The following is a 5,000-nucleotide window of genomic DNA, read 5'->3' as shown; positions in this document are numbered from 1 at the left end:
ATGATTCCCTTCTGAGGAACGCTTTTGCTTTTACCAAAATTTCATCCTCATCTTGCCTTTGCTTGAAACTTATATCCCATTGTATAGAATCACTAGTAACCACCTCAACTAAAAATCTTTCTGTATCATAAAAACTTCTGCTAAGGGTATCTGCGACTACATTTAATTTGCCCTCTATATATTTGAGTTTTGTATCGAAGTCCTTGATAGTTAAGAACCATCGAGCTCTTTTGGGTGACAAATCAGGTTTATTAAAAATATTCCAATAATGGCTTGTGGTCTATGAGAACTCATTTATACCCCATCAGTAACATTTTAAAATTAACCAAACTTGATACTATTGAAAAGGCTTCTTTATCTATCTACGGTAGCCATTAGTCTTTCATTGTCCTAAATATCCTAATGTAGAAAGCAATGTGAACAGTTCGCTGAAATCTGGAAATTTTAGGACTGGGGGACTCTTTAATGCGTCCTTAAGTTTCTGAAAAGCTACTTGTTGTTGTACTCCCCAATGAAAATGAATTTCTTCCCTCAATATATCTGTTAGAGGAGCTGCTATGTTAGAAAACCTTTCAGAAACAAACAAAAATGCTCTGCCATCCCCAAGAGGGACCTAATTTATTTCTTTGATTTCCTGTTTGGAAAATCTGTAATTGCTTTGACTTTATCGTCATTTACTCTAGTTCCCTCTTTATATATAACATGCCCTAAGTATGTAATGTGCTTCTTCAAGAAGGCCCACTTAGCTAGCATAATTCTCAATCCTGCTAACCTAAGTCTCCTAGTAACTCCTTAAGCACTTCTAAGTGTTGCACAATCGAGTCTGTTGCAATCAATATATCATTCATGTACATAAAAAACATTTTGACCCAATAACCCGTGCAATACAGTGTTTACTAACCTCGTAAAGGTCGTAGGACTGCCTGACAAACCAAAAGGCATCGTGTAAATTCATACTTTCCATTGGGCACTGAAAAAGCAGTATATTGATTGCTATTTTCGCTATTTGAGCTATAAATATTATGTCCCCCAGTTTCTACAAAAAGATTCAGTATGCACGTGACAGGGTAATGGTGAGGAATTGTTTTCTAATCCAAACGTCTAAAATCGACACATACCCGGACAGAACCATCCTTCTTAGGTAATGCTAGCTGAGGAAAGTTGTATGGAGATGCATTAGGTCTAATGATTCCTTCCTCTTCCCATTTACTGCGGTATGCAGGAATAAAAATGAGTTTTATACCTTCATCTAAGTTTGCCTTATGTCCTAACACATTAGTCAATCCCAGTTTATCCTTCATAAAGCTACCGTGTCCCCAAATTCTGCCAAAAGTTCACTTACCACTTCTATATGCTCTTTATAGTCTGCATTAGCTAAATGTTCTCTAAATATTTTCTTCCTTGATTGCATTTCTGCCTCTGAAAACTCAGTTTTCCCCTCTACAATAACCACTGAACTACTGTCACTACTCCAATCTTGGAGATCTACCACATATGTATTCTTCTGGTATTTCCTAACTGAATCATTACATTTCAATAATTCCACCCATGTAACACCAGTGTTATGTACTCTGTTCACCAATACGGTGCTAATAACCCCTCTTAGTTTCTCACTACCCTCAATTACGCATACTTACCTGGGCTTCTTCGCTTCCCTCAGTCTGACTTTTACCATAGTCTTTGTACCTGGATTTAAAATAATATCCTCTGATAAAACACATTTATATTTGTGGTTAGTACTTCCCTGTTCCACGTTCCCATAAATATTACCGCCTGTGGTTCTCATTGCATCCACCTGGACCCAATTGTTAGTATCGGTAATAGTATCAGTATTAGTATTAGTATGGGCATTAGTATCAGCATCACCAACCATAATACCATTGTTAAAGCCGCCAAAATTGTTATCACCCTGGCCCTCAATATCTCGTTTATCCATTACTGACACCACTGCTGTTATTCCCTATATCCTTGGTACAATTACCATTAACACTGCCAAAAGCACCCCCATTTTCACTGTTCACCATATCAATCTTGGTATCCTTAGTTCAGCCTGTATCCTCATATGGGATGAAAACACCTGGTATTCCAACCGTTATACCACTAACACCTGTATGGACCAATATCACCAAGAGTAAACCGTATTCTGATAAAACCCAGGGTATTTAATCTATAGGCTTGCACATCACACACCGTCTCTGTTGAGGGTTTCAAAGGGTATTGGGAGAACAAGGACTGATACAGATCATAGTCCATTAAATTCACAGAAGATCCTGTATCAATAAAAATTGGGATATTCACATCCACCACTGTTCCATTTACTATCGGCCTGTGCTCTGGGGCATCCCCCACGAGACCACATGGTACGTACAAATCATCTGTACCCTTTTTGTTGATTGGCTTTCCAAACATTTTGCTGATCCCTTTGCCCTTTTGAGTGACCTGTCTGGGAAGTTCTCGTATTATAATTCCTTAAATTCTGAGGTGTAGGTCCCTCATCCCTCCTTGTCTGAGATGGACAAGCCTGCCAACAGTGATCTGCACTTTTGCATACTCCACAATATTTGATTTTACATACTTCCTTTGTGCACCCTGGTTTATTACAATTGTGGCAATGCAACTGATGTTACCTTTGTTCGATCGATCTTCTCTTATATTCCACTTTTGCACACTAATGGGGAGAAGGAAAATCTGAGTCTCTTTGCATCGTATTTCTTGGACCAGTCCCATTAAAAAATGCACTATCCACCGTGGGACATTTGGACATGTGTTTCTGAATTTGGGAATAAATCAGTTCTTCATCTGATGTAGGTTCAGTCTTTTCATCAAAACTATCTACAATGGCGTCCAGGACGTCATGTAGAAGCTGTGCGAAATGCATCCATTTATGTAAATTGTCGAGTGAGATATTATTCCCATTTACCCATGTGGAGTTTATTAATTTCTGTATCCATTCTCCTGCAGAGTCAAGAAGTTTTGAGCTATGTTTAATAAGGCTTGTTGTCCCTATTCTAATCTTGTACAACCCTCTTAAATCCCTCACCATATCTCTGTGTTCCTTTGAGCCATAAGCCGCCCTTAGAAATACTTGTAATTCGGTCCATGACCGACATTTTGTGTACTGAAAACTACAGCATTTAAATAACAAATCCCATTTATTGAAATCTAAGAAGACTTTTGCCTCTGTGAACGCCTCTGCATCATTTTTAATTCCCTTGGCATTTAAGTAGTTATTCACTCCTCAATAAAAATTTGCACTGGTTGGGACAGAACACCATCAACAAATCCTCGAAAGGGGCTAACTCCTGCATTTATGTTAGTTATCTTATACACCAAAGTCTGACTTGTACCTGCTTCGGCCATTTTGACTTCTTTATGGGAATTCTAATGATTCGCCCCGACCTCAACCACACAAACCACCAACACAAAAGAAACAACATATTCACCCATAAAAGGAAACATCATGCACCAATTCCCAATAAATTGCTACTACTTCGAGTTACTACCTCGCATATTCAAGGTCAATCAGCTGATCCAATGTGTGTCACTATGCCCACAGAAAACGGGGAAGGGCGAGAGAAAGAGAAAACATACCCAAAACTTTTGCTGGCCAGCAAATGCTGATCTTAGCACTATCACTCAGCCTCGGAGTCTCCTTTCTCTCTTCACACCTGCTTACAAAAATGAAACATGTCATGCCACTCTTTCTAATGCATTGCAATTACAACAAACCCCTAAATGTAAACTTTAACACTTACATCCTCATAGTTTGGCACTTGAACACGAAGTTATTTGCACTCGCCTTAGTGCGTAATATTCAGTTACACTTGCAATTGCGTGTAATTAATGCCCATTATCATATATCCCTTTTCCCCAAGAAACACAGAAACATGTCTTTTACTTAAAAACTAGCTAACATCACTGCCAAATGCCCAGCTATCCGGCCAAAATCCACTGACTACCAGTGAAATTCCACCATAAATCAGCAAAGAGAGTCAGTTGCCAGTATACATAATCATAACCACTTTTTCCCAACATATGCCTAATCTATTTAATCCTTGTCTCTCTGGAAACGTAACATATAGGACTGAATGCCCCTTTAACGCTGCCACCACCTCTTATGAGGGTCAAAATGATGCTCGTTTAAATAATTGGAGCGAACTCCTAACTGGGAAACGTATCATACCTTCCATTGTTCCCTTCAAGTGTCACCTCTGAAGCTAACTGTAAATCAATATCAAACTCTAGGCAAATTCAAACTCCCACTATTACAAAAATATACTTTTTATTTCCGAAAAATAGCTATCATGAAAATGGAATAAAATGATTTAAGAATATCTCAATAAAAACGTTAAGCTATCATATTCTTCCCAAAATAAAATCATATTTGATTTCTGTGCAAGAATTCACAGTTCATTAAAAGTCAACACAAGTCCAGAGAAATCCAATTTTCTATATGGTGACTCGAAATCCTCTTGAAAATGAGACTATAATTATCAAACAATGAAATGTTAAAGTTCGTCAATAAATGATTGTTGCATCACACTCCCCCTTCTCTAGAACTGAATTCAGTGTCACTACATCAAGATCTGTAACTTTTTTCAAAGATTTTCACTTTCACGTTTTTCGACGGAACTTGAAGTTCCTTCTCCTATGACAAAATCTCTTGTGGCCACTACGATAGTTTGTTGTCTAATTACCCCATTTATTCCCATACTAGAGATTATATTTCATTTACTATGACCCAAGAACATATGTACGCCCGCTAACAGACGTATGGCGGATACCCGCATCCTACTTAACTTCCAAAACGTATGCAAGCTAGGCTTTAAGCTTGTCTTCGGTAACCTTTCTCGTGGTTATCGCATGTCTCTGCAATGTATTCACGATCTCGTTCATGCGCACGGCGAGTTTTCTTTTCGTTTTTGATCTCCAGCGTTGCAGCTATCTCTAACCGGCAAGAGATAAGGTTGTCAACCCCTACTTATTTAATATAATATGTC

At 38.3% G+C, this 5,000-nt stretch overlaps 1 pseudogene; it reads right to left on the bottom strand.

The window, feature by feature from the left end:
• Window positions 1–1,936, bottom strand: part of LOC135202886 (SCAN domain-containing protein 3-like) — a 6,257-nt pseudogene extending 4,321 nt beyond the window's left edge.
• Window positions 1,937–5,000: the final 3,064 nt, after the last annotated feature.

Source organism: Macrobrachium nipponense, chromosome 33, assembly GCF_015104395.2.
Source record: "Macrobrachium nipponense isolate FS-2020 chromosome 33, ASM1510439v2, whole genome shotgun sequence".
Taxonomy (NCBI): Eukaryota; Metazoa; Arthropoda; class Malacostraca; order Decapoda; family Palaemonidae; genus Macrobrachium; species Macrobrachium nipponense.
This window is presented reverse-complemented; position numbering and strand designations above follow the sequence as displayed.